The sequence below is a fragment of the Misgurnus anguillicaudatus genome, chromosome 23, assembly GCF_027580225.2.
Source record: "Misgurnus anguillicaudatus chromosome 23, ASM2758022v2, whole genome shotgun sequence".
NCBI classification, from domain to species: domain Eukaryota; kingdom Metazoa; phylum Chordata; class Actinopteri; order Cypriniformes; family Cobitidae; genus Misgurnus; species Misgurnus anguillicaudatus.
This window is the reverse complement of record NC_073359.2, coordinates 6,729,847-6,741,946: the sequence shown is the minus strand read 5'-3', so window position 1 is coordinate 6,741,946 and position 12,100 is coordinate 6,729,847. Positions and strand designations below refer to the sequence as shown.

Below are 12,100 nucleotides of genomic sequence, written 5' to 3'. Positions count from 1 at the left end.
CTAGTTAATACTACACTATACTGTGGCATATTCCTATAATTTACTAGTCTACTATAGTTTAAACTAAACAGTATTTTTTATATAAGCGGATATGTTCCGGGTTCGAAACAAGTTAGATTTTATCGACACCATCAGAGACAAGATGTTATCATACTAAAAATGTTTAGACTATTATTAAAGGAAACACATTTGTAGGACAAACAATGTCACAAGTGTTAACTTCACTGTTTAGATATTCAAGTTGCTCTAATAAACCCTTTCTCTGTATTGCATTGTCGTACTTGCATTACATACTGTACATTACTGTATACACAACTGTTTGTTTTTTACAAGTTGGGACGAGTTTCATGGAGCCTGAGACATTACCACAATCCCCATAACAGCATTCAACTGAAAACAAAACTAAATAACTATTTTCCCACAACCTGCTGTCTCGAGGGTCTATGGAGACAGTTTGTATCATGTCTTGATAACAACTCTGAGCCCTATCTGATAACCTACATACTTCCCGCAGTTAATGTGCCTGTGTGTGTCAGTATGTGAGATCACTAACATTATTCCTGTTGAGACTCAAGGACCCGTGAAGGATGGTGTGCTGCCCGTTGCGTGCCTGCATGAGTGACGTGAGGTTAGAAATCAACTTAACAAATGACAGGTGTTAATACAGAGATAAAAATCAAAAATGCAAGAAAATTGCACAGACACGCAGTTGTCAGTGTGTTTTACTACAAAGAAGTTGTGAAATAGTACTAGTCATGGCTAAAGAGGTGTGTTCACCACCTGTGGCTGACCAAAACCTTATGAAACCTTATGAAATCATGTCGTTTAAACCACCAATGCCTTTCGATGTTCTTCAAAACCCAAACACAGATTTTTGTTGTTCTGTGTTTTTTGGTTACTATGAGAGTGGATGGTGACCACCTCGATCACCTTCTACTTCTATAGTAACCAGAAAAACATTCAAGTTGAGCTGGAACGACGCGTCGATTCGCAGAAAATGCGTAGATGCGTCACATTGTTTACATTTTGAAACTTTACTATAAAACTTTTACTATTATAGTAAAGTTTTACACAACAATAGAATGCAGGCCATATATTGTGTTTAATACAGCTGCGTTTACATCTTTGTTTAATACGAGCTGCGAGACAATCGACTGATGCGACATGGCTGTTTATTAAATATTAGAAGATCATTCTAGCCAAACTTGTTTTTTTTTATTTGGAACTTTAGAAAAGTTCAATGTTAAACTTGATGCTTATTCAGTCTGATTTATTTTTATTTTACTTATTTCATTTTAACTATTAATATATGTCTATTTTATTGTTTAAGGTGAATAATGCCCCTTTTGCACTGTTTATTTTAGGCTGACTTGTTTTTATGTGATTTTTATATATTTTATTTGCCACTGCCAGTCTGCCACTTTATTTTTTATGTTGAAAATTTATTTGAGAACATGCTTAAAAAAAATTCTTATTAATTCTTATTTTTAATATTATCGGTTTTCGGTCTGATAGCAAAATTAGGCCGATAAATGAAAGCCGATAAATGATGGATTATTTTGGTTTGTTGAACCACTTAACTTGCTCATTGCTGGCCATGTGGAGTTTTGATTGGTGCTTTCTGTGACATAGCACGAAGATGACACGTGTTGCGGGCTTAAGAAAAGTATGCTAGTCTAGCGCAAAGACAAGATGTCCGCGGCCTGGGAGTTTTTCATTGTGAAAATAATATAAATATTAATCGGCCTATATATATCGGTTATCGGCACCCAAATATAAAGAGTTATCGGTTATCTTATCGGCCAAAATTCCCATATCGGTGCATCCCATATATATATATATATATATATATATATATATATATATATATATATATATATATATATATATATATATATATATATATATATATATATATAAAGTCATTAGACTATTCGACTAATCGAAATCGGTAGATTAATCGGTTAAAAAATAATCGATAGTTAAAGCTCTTAAATAAACTCAACCTGTGTCATATATTTTAAGTGTCCTAAAGACATTTACTACTCTATTACCTTGTTGACATCGCTGTTGTTACACATTAATTAAAGGTGCCATAGAATTAAAAAAAACTGTATTTACCTATCGGCATAGATGAATAATAACAGCTCTGTACATGGTAATGACATACTGTGAGCCTCAAACGCATTTGTTTCCTCATTCTTATGTAAACCTGATGCACGGAAAAGACTGCTGCAAAATCTCAAAATAACACTGACTCTGATTTCACAGTCAAGATGTACGCCCCTAACATTAAATTACACATTAAAGATGTTAAAACGTTTACTAATGTGAGCTACTGACATGAGCCTCAGAGCAGAGCCAATCAGAGCAGAGCTCAACATTATTATCCATAACCCTTCCAAAACAGAGCAAAAATAGACCATTTCATTCAAAGGGCAAATTGTATATGCATATGCAAAAACATCTCTGGATAATTTTTGCACTAAATTAAGTTACATACCTTCTATGTAAATTTCAAAGAATATTATTTCAATGCATTCTTTGGCACCTTTAAACAGTTCATGCACAGAGAATGCACAATAAAATAGAGGCAAGATATTTTTTTTAAAATTGCATTTGGGTTCTGAAGAACAAATAAATACATTAGGGTTCAAACGACATGCAAGTGAGTTTCTGTGTGAAAGGAACACAAAAACTTTTTGGGACTTTAGCTTATTCACCATATCCCCCAGATTTAGACAAGTCCATACATTTTTCAACTCCATGCGTGCCGTAATTCTGTCTGACGCACAAACTGCTAGCCTAGCTTAGCATAAAGACTAAAAGTAAATGGCTCCAGCTAGCATACTGGGAACTATATTCTCAGAAGGCAAAGCACTGCCATATGGGTAAGCTTCGTGGTGAGGAGCTGAGAGTTGTGCTAATCACTCTGCCCAAGTAGCAGTGCTTTGCTTTCTGAGAATATAGTTCCCAGTATGTATACGTTTAAAAGATAGCTGTGTCTCATATGACCTTGTTATTTGTACACGGTGTGACTACAAATCACAACATATAAATAGGAACATGTTATTGGGAGCAGTATGCTAGCTGGAACCATTTACTTGCAGTCTTTGTGCTAAGCTAAGCTAGCAGTGGGTGCGTCAGACAGAGCTACGGCATGCACAGAGTTGAAAAAGGTATGTGTGGACTTATCTAACTCTGGGGGATACGGTGAATAAGCTAAAGTCCCAAAAAGTCGTAATGTTCCTTTAAAGGTTCATAAAAGTTCTTTATGAAACCATACAGCCAATGGTTCTTCTATCGCATTGTGCGATTTCACAAGACAATAAAATGAGTGACAAAGGATATACCAAAAGCATGTCTATGGTAGACCGCAATATCATTAATGTCTGGTTAATAAGCAACCACCCAAAAAAGGAAATAATTAACCCGGAAAGCGACATATGGAAAGAATCACTAAAAAAATCTGGTTACTTTTAATGGCATCATTTGGTTATAATTTGTTCTGCTCTGTCACTGATTAAAGGTAAATAGAAGCAATAACCTCATTCATTCAGATCAATGCAATATTCAATGCCAGATAGACACAGATTCAGACAGACTATAAATAAATGGTTTCCATGAGACAGTGCTTGACAGACCAGTGGGAGGACAATCAATGTGACTGACAGTCAAAGGACACAGAGGAGTTCCAGCAAAACACAGTGGAAAAATGGTGCTCTGTCCTAAAAAAAGTTTTACTTTACGAACACTATGCCCTCGTAAATCACATTTTCCCATAATTCTCTCTGCCTGTTTGCACAAAGGATGATAGTGATAAATCGCGTTGAATTTGAGAGGACAGCATCACAACTATAGCAATGCAATAAAATGCATGACTTTTTTACAAGCTGATGAATGATTAAACATCGACAGCCAATCAAAATCTAAATTGAAGGGGCTTGTGGTTAAAAAATGTCAAACATAACATTATCATCTGCTGCTATGGACGACAACATAGCTGTTATCATCATAGTTATCGTTCTGTGTGTGAACGGGCCATAAGACTTGTGCAATACCAACAGAACAGGTGTGATTGTGTACTTTCGTATATATGCCTTTGTGAGCGGCAGTGTGCCATTACGCAAACAGCCACCATTCGCTGTTTATTCTTTCTCAGGTTTTGTGCAAAACTGTATTTCTACAGGTGTCCCATCACGCACTGTAAAAAAATTAAGTTTTATGTAATATTAAGTTATGCAATTAATTACAGCAACACATCATTAGCCCAAATTTAAAATAGTACGTTGAAATGACTCGCTTGAAATTTAAGAAGCCTGACTGCATATGTAATGCAAAAACGCGTTATTCACTAACTGCATGCGCAAAATGTCCCTTTGCCACAAATGCATTAAAAATAAATGCAACAAAAGTACATCATCATAATTGATTCACTGCCAGACAGACAGTAAATTGCATCACTTGTCGCCGTTTTCCCATCAGACCATAACACCGATAAGGACCATTTTGTTTAACCGCCTTTGTTTGCACTGATAAAAACAATAAAATATAACCTGCTGTTGTGGGTAAGTTTGGGAAGTTGAGCAGGATGAAGATTTTCACAAACAAATGTTGTCATATCAAACCAGGCCATCATTTCTCGTGTTTCATCAGAGCGCCGTTCGACTTTGTTAACGCCACAGGGAGGGGCAGAATCAATTGTGGCCAACCCTGACTTTTGAACAATGCAACCAGTGTACAACTCTTCCAAACACATTTAGGGACACATTAACTAAACCTGGACTTGAACTTGGAACAGAGATGAGCTCATTAAATTGGCGATTCGGAGAAGCATAAAATACACAAACATGATTGCTGACTCATAAAACATAAAAATGAATTCATCATGAAGGAAGTTGTGAGGCAGTGAACTTAGATGGGTAAATGCAAACATGACAATTCACACAAACATATCAGAACGGGACTTTTATAGCGTAGTGATATAAATAATGTTGCATAACAGGAACTGCGGTGATGGACTGGGGCTTGGGGGTGTGGCTTGGTGTGCATTACTCTGACATTCGGCAGGGTCAAGTTTCCCACTGTCAGTGAATGAGAAAAGGTCAAGGGAAGACAAATGCTTGCTTGATGCGGTGGGTTGTGCTTTCCTGTATTGAACTTTGCTTGAACTAACTTTCAGGTTATGACGACTTAGTGACAAAGCCATGGGAGGAAAGACTCATCAAAATCGACTTAAACTTTATTCGGTAGCTTACATAAAGCAAATGTATGGCTTTAGACATTACATACAGCCTTATTTAAAAACATGCAGTATGTGTGTTCTCTGGGTTCGAACACATTGCCTTTTGCACTGCTAACGCAATGCCCTAGGAAGAGCAAAAGTACGGCAGAGAAAGAGCATTCAGAACTCACAGTATCTGCATATCCAGTCAGCAAAGGCAAACAAGGCAAAAAGGAATAAAAGAAGAAATCAAACAAGAGTAAATATCGCGTGGCTTTTCCTCGAGTCGACGATGCGGTAGCGGTATTGTCTCCGGAGTGTAGTCCTCATCAGAGTCAACAATGCTTTCATCACGGAAACTCTTACATGCAAAACACAGTATATTTTATGAATCTTCCACGAAATTCACTTTCATCACAGTGTAACTGATGGTAATAAAAAAACTTGTATCAATGAAATCTGTTTTTAGCTTTGTCTTATAAATATAACTAGCTCTTTGTTACCGAATCAAACAAAATATATTTTAAACTTTACCAGTATCGATATGCTAGCTTAATGGTGAGTACTAAAAGCCATCCTTTTTGTTTATATTCATAGTGATAAAGTTAGGTGTGATTGTGACCTGATGTTACTACATGCACCGCGCTCCACTCCGCTCTTCTCAGGTAAATACTTTTCCCAGCGTCGCACGTTCATGTATTTTGGGGGCGTGGCTTTAGAAGAAACCCAGAAGGAAGGGGGTGGAGTGAATGGAAAATGAGCTGTGTTTAAAACAGTCATGAGAGGTCTACAGAAACTCGATTTGTATACTCTCTTTTTCAGAGTACTTACATTTTACTTATGTATTGGTACATAAAGACAGTTTAAACAAATTTGTAAAAAAGTATTTTAGAAAATTCCTGCCTATCCTGCCTTTAAGTATAAATATCTAAAAATTATTTAATTAAGATCCATTTTGTTGATGAGCAAAATGACCTAAGTCTAGGTTTTAGACAAAAAAATATCAAATTAAGTGAATTTGTGCATAAAACCAGCAAAACAAATCTGTCAATGGGGTAAGAAAACTTTTATTAAACACTTAATGAAAATTCCAATATATTTTCTCTTGTTTTAAGCACAAATTCAATTAAATTAGATTTTTTTGTCTAAAAACTAGACTTATTATCTCTAGGTCATTTTGCTTATCAAGAAAATGCATCTTGATTTAAGAATTTTTAGATATTTGTTTATAACAAGACAAAAATACTAAATAAAAAGTCATTTTTTGCAGTGTGCCAGGCCAGTAGTTGGCGATGTCACTTTGCAAAAAACACAACTCTGCTGGTCGAGTTTATTTAGTGTTTATTTACTGGAGAAGCACGAAAAACTCTGTATCTTGAGCAAAAAAAAACAGTCCTAGTTGTTTTAGTTGAAAAGCGCTCGCACATGCCTAGATACTATTAACACGTAAGACGCAGTGGCAGCTGGTGACTTCTCTTCCGAGTAGCGCAAATTCAAAATATGTGTTCGAAGTGTCATATGTGTTGCTCGTCATTCCAAAATATGTGTTTGTGGCGTCATGTGAACAATGTGCATCATGCTTTGTCAAAATATGTGCCTGCTGCACACACGTCAAAACGGATTAATTGATAAACATTTGATTCTTACAGTTTTGGAATCGATTCAGCTGATGTCCGGGTCTGGCTGTACCACTTTTGGCGTGGCTTGGCATAGTCCATTGGATCTGATTGGACCGTTAGCGTTGCGCTAAAAAATAACCAAAGAGTTTCGATATTTTTCCTCTTCTGTAGTTACATCGTGTGCTAAGACCGATGGAAAATTAAAAGCTGCGATTTTCTAGTCAGATATGGCTAGGAAAAATATTGAAACTCTTTGGTTATTTTTTAGCGCGATGCTAATGATCTAATCAGACTCAATGGATTGTGCTAAGCTATGCTAAAAGTGGTAGCGCCAGACCCAGAGATTAGCTGAATGGATTCCAAAATGGTAAGAATCAAATGTTTAACTCTAGAGGAGCTGGAAAATGAGCATATTTTCAAAAAAAGTGGAATGTCCGATTAAGCGAGTATCTGGTAAACGCTAGCCTCACATTTATCATAAAAACCCTTTAGACACGTGTGCAGCAGGCACTTATTTTGAAAAGATGTATGAAGCACATGGTTCACATGACGCGCTGAACATGTATTTTAACATGACGAACCCCACACACGACGGGCTAAATGTAACGAGCTTCGCATCGTGCGCCCTCGAAAAAGAACTTATCGGCCGCCACTGGTAATACGCATGACATCAACGTTTTAAAAAAGTAGCATTTTTGTCTTAAAACAATGTTGTTGCCCCTTAAAATGCGGGGTGCATGATCTCTGAAAGCCAATGTTGATATTTGAAATCACCTAAACAAACACGGGGCTACCCCAATATAATCTTGACCTTCTTTTAAAAAAAGGCCCACACATATGCAACGCAGGCAACAATGTAGGTAAGTAGACTCGCCTCTTACTGCTGATTGGCTACAAGTGTGTTTTGGTACTTGGCCCGACTCCCTTTTCCAAAGTGTTTTTCAAAAATCATGCACCGCATTTAAGCAACATAATCGTGTAAATAAATGTTAAAAAGCGCATTGAAAGTTTTCTGTTTATTTAAAAATTATGCTACATAAAAAACCTTTCAGTAAGTTAAAATGAATCACAACTTAACGTGCTTAGACTAAATACTGCAGTATCTGCATTCTCTTGTATCAGTATCTCATTCTTCTGTTTGACAGTCAAGTTCAGGGCTGATGTATCAGTGCATGCCAAGATCCATCTGTAACAATGCAGCTCCTGAGGGGCAGAATCACTTGACTGCCGCCAACAAATTCCCCAAGTGAAGGAAGCGGAACATAAGGACCAGCCAACCAGAAAACACACACAAAACAGACCTTTATCATACGTTTTAATATTTTGGATTCCTTATAAAGAGATAACAGTAAACAGCTGCCACAGTAACGCTTAAATAGTAAGTCTAAAGAATGCGGAACCTGTATGAAACCATATCAACCTAAACAAAACCAGACATAAAAATGTTCAACCATAGATAAAAGTGACGTCATTTTCATTTTTTGGCAGAAATCTGACCTGGTGGTCAGGGTAAAAGGTAAAACTTCCTTGTAGATGTACAAACTTTTCTGATAACAGCGGATGCAGCTTGACCGAGATCAGATGTGGAAAGGGACTGAGTTACATATTAAATGTTGTAGTTTTCATTCACTGGTGACCTTTACATGACAGTGTGCTTTATCCAGAGGTAGTTTAACAGGGAAAATCCCTTTACTTTGAACTTTTTGACTTTTTTAAAACTGATTACTAATTGATTAAATTTAATCCGTATCAGAGATTCTCTTTCACCAAAGGGCATATAAAAGACTTTAATGAAAACAAGATTTTACTTTCTTATTAAAAAAAAGAGTTAAATTTAATACAAGCATCGTAAAAAAGATTTGTAGGTTCAACTTAAAAAAAAAAATAGGTTAACGCTTTATTTTCTGGTGTTTTTGTTACACATGCTACATGTAATTATTATAATAACAGTTAATTATGCATAAGTACATGCAACTAACCCTAAACCAAACCCAATCCTATAGTAAGTACATGTTGTTAATTATTATTATTATCACTTAGTACTTAAATGTATAATTACGCTGTAACAGTAATGCCGTAAAATAAAGTGTGATCAAAATTAGTTACCTGGTTGCCATAAAATTTTGAGTTAATTCAACTTAAAAATATCAGTTAACTCAAAAGTGTCGAGTAATATTTTTAACTTTTAACTCCCTGTAATAAAATTTCCTTCCCAGATTACTCACATTATTTCTAGAAACTGAACTAAAAAGTGGTCTTCAGAAAATTGTTTAATCAACATTTACATCAATTAATAACCATAATTTAGTAAATTTCGCATAATATTGTGAACGTTACCACATTTACATGCAAGTGTTAGCCAAATATAACAGGGCCATTTGCATATACAAGTTTTAAAGGTACAAAAGCAAAAACAGCACAAACACTGCAAAAAAAGATCTTCAAGAAAAAAATTCTTAGTATTTTTGTCTTGTTTTCAGTAAAAATATCTAAAAATTCTTAAATTAAGATGCTTTTTCTTGATGAGCAAAACAACCCAAGAAAATAAGTCTTAATAAATATCAAACTTAAGTGATTTTGTGCATAAAACAAGCAAAAAAAAATCTGCCAATGGGGTAAGAATATTTTTCTTGAATTTAGTGTTTAAGAAAAATTTTCAAGATTTTTTGCTCATCAAGAAAAAGCATCTTAAATTAAGAATTTTTAGATATTTTCACTGAAACAAGACAAAAACACTAAGAATTTTCTTCTTGAAAATATTTTTTTTCAGTGTATGAAAGATGCTTGAAGATGGTCTAACTCCGAGTAACCTTGACATTTGAAGTCGATAAAATACCACAGTTACATTTTGCAAAGTAGTCATCAAAAACCAGTGGACTGAAACTGTATCTTATCCTTGAATAACCCTGATCAAAAAAATCATGCAGTCCATAGCTACAGCTATTCTTGTATACTTAAATTCTCAATGCAGATCAAAGCATTTTCAAAATGAATTAGTGCCAGGATAATTTCATAGTTTAAGCTTGCTAACTTGCTTGCTCATTCATGTTCAGGGATTACGTAATGGCCAATGACAAAGAGAGGCACGCTACCCTTTTGATCTTTATGAGAGCTGCAAAAGTATGGGTAATCCGGAATAACAGAGATGGCAACCGTTTAGGCATGCCGTGAACTCCCCATTCGGTTCAGATATTCAGCTGGCACATGTATGGTTTTGCCAATTTTGCTAAGGGCATAAATAGTTACACAATATCACATTACACAATGCTTTCACTATTTAACTCACGTTGTTCCAAATCCATATGGTGCTATATTCTTACCATGAAAGAAGAAAGAGATATTAAAGTACAATTACCCAGCTGTTTTCCATACACATACAATTCGGTCTGTGAAAGTCATTTTTGTGATTTACGGTTTTCTACATAAAATCATCCTACATAATGTAAATAACCAATAATCACTAACCAAACAAAAAAATCATCGACAACTTTAAGAACCATTCGTTGTTTCACAAGGATGTATGTATCACAAGGAACTGCTGTGACTCTCGGTCATGACCTCACAAGTTCAAAACCCTAACCCTGTGTTCACACCAGCCACGTTAGAGGCGACAAAAATGTTGGATGCTTGAACATTTTGAGTTTACTTGCTTCATTCGCACGTGAAATTCTAGTCATTTGAGACATTCACGTGGAAATTTGCGTCATGGGAGGGACTTCTACGACTCGCGTAGAAGCGTGTAATCACGTGACTACTAGAGCAAGCTCCTTATTGGTTACCACAACGCAAAAATCCACCAAAGTTCCGCGCGCTCCGCCCCTTCAGCTTTGTTTATACTTGCACTTTGGTCCACAACGGGATCCTCCGCTGATCGTAGGCGCATCTCAACAAACGGACGAGCCGTTTATAGTTGACGCGCTTGCTGTTGCACAATTCTTTGAACCACCAGGGGGCGACGCGAGCAATCGAGTGCCAAAACAACCCCACGGGACAATAAGTAGGGTTTTAACCTCTTATGGAACAAGGGGGCGTATTTGTTCCTCAGACGTTGCACAATAAACGTGACATCCGAATATATTCATTATAAATCGTGAATGAAAAGTGACATTCAAACGAACGTCCGTTACTGAACTAATTGTATACACTATTTATATCGTAATTGCGTCAGAAACGTCAAGATTGTGCGATGAACAAATCGTTTTGGATTAAAAGGCTTGGATATTCCATTTCCTTGGACTTTTGGGGATTTATGAACAATTTGTTTTGGGCAATTTCACCGAAGCGTATTTCACCGAAGGCACTAGCCTACTAATGCGTTTCCACAACGCGTTTTCATCCAGAACACCTGAACTAGCTTAAACGGACAAGGATATCAGTGATTACATAAGGGCTACCATAGTTGCAACACGCATTTGGAAAAGCGAGGCACTAGAGAGCACTGTTCGTTTGAATGCAAAATACAATTTCACCACTAGATGGGGGTAAATCCTAGCTATTGTCCCTTTAAATATGTCTTTATTAAACATTATAATTAAACATTATAATAAGTTTTACTAAACAAACAGTACAGAAATCTCAAGGTTTGTATTTTATTCCTCATCCAGTGTTACATCTATGACAAATATATGCCAATAATTCTCAATCATGTGTAAAACATTTGTGTTTTAAATGGTTTCCATACTTTACTTTAATAGTGTCATATAAATAGAATATGCATTGTTGTGCATGGATTGATTAAAGAGATACGTCACAGGCTTGCCGCTCGACGGTCGGTCATTTTTGGACGCGGAGCCGTGTGCACAGTTACGAAAATTGCCGTGCACACCTCCACGCGAAATGGTGACTCGCGCACCCAATGCGCTCATGCAGACGCGTCGAGTATAAACAAAGCTTTCCGTGCGTCCCGCCCCATTCGCACGTACCGCGCCGCAGTATTCCTATTAGCGTCTTTGCATTGACTTAACATGTAAATCACTCACGCTTGCTACCTCTTCCGCGTCTGGTGTGAATACCACATTAGGATAAAGTCACAGAGGCATAGATTAGATGGTGCGGTCAAACCTGTTCATAAAAAGCATTTACCAGTACATAAATCCAATTCTCGATATAAACAAGTCCACGACATCTGCCTAACTTGACCTGGTATACGTAAGCTTAGCGAACCAAAAAATGAAATCAACAAGCAACCTTTATAATAATCTCATAATCTAAATGGAAACATTACAACATTCCTGGCAAGGGTATGTGTTAATAAAAA

At 36.4% G+C, this 12,100-nt stretch overlaps 1 protein-coding gene across 2 annotated transcripts in view; it reads right to left on the bottom strand.

The window, feature by feature from the left end:
- add3a (adducin 3 (gamma) a) overlaps window positions 1-12,100 on the bottom strand; it is a 123,256-nt gene that overhangs the window by 42,265 nt on the left and 68,891 nt on the right. The gene's annotated exons all lie outside the window — the stretch shown is intronic.